Here is a 646-nt window from a genome sequence, read left to right on the forward strand (position 1 = left end):
GGGGGAAATTTGGGTTTTTCTGTAGTGGGATGGGGGCTGCAGGGGTCAGGAGGTTCATCCCGCCCACGGGGACACAGCAAGGACCCCCAAAATCCCCTTTGGGGGTCTTCAAAATGACCAGCACTTCCCCCCCGACAAAATGCTGTGGGGCAATAGTTGAAAAAAAATCGTTTATTTGTCCCAAAATGAGCACGGACACGGTTAAAGGATGAAATGTGGGGAAAATGGGTGGAAATAGGAAACCCCCAAACTGATGGACCTGCCTATCACGGGTTAGAGCCCCTCCAGAGGCTGAGAGCTCCCCAAAACCAGATATCAGCCCTTCCCAAGGACCCTGAGCCCCCCAAATCAGGGCTCAGCACCTCCCAGAGTGCTCAGAGCCCCCCAAATCAAGGCTCAGGACCCCCTCAAGGACCCAGAACCCTCCCCAAATCAGAGGTCAGGGCCCCCGAAATCAGGGGCTCAGCCCCCCCAAAACAGGGGTTAGGACCCTCAAGGATCCAGAGCCCCCCAAATCAGGGCTCAGGACCCCCCAAATCAGGCTCAGCACTCCCAAATCAGGGCTCAGGACCCCCCAAAGCACTCAGAGCCCCCCAAATCAGGGCTCAGCACTCCCAAATCAGGGCTCAGGACCCCCCAAATCAGG

The sequence above is a fragment of the Geospiza fortis genome, unplaced genomic scaffold (genome assembly GCF_000277835.1).
Source record: "Geospiza fortis unplaced genomic scaffold, GeoFor_1.0 scaffold3494, whole genome shotgun sequence".
Lineage (NCBI taxonomy): Eukaryota > Metazoa > Chordata > Aves > Passeriformes > Thraupidae > Geospiza > Geospiza fortis.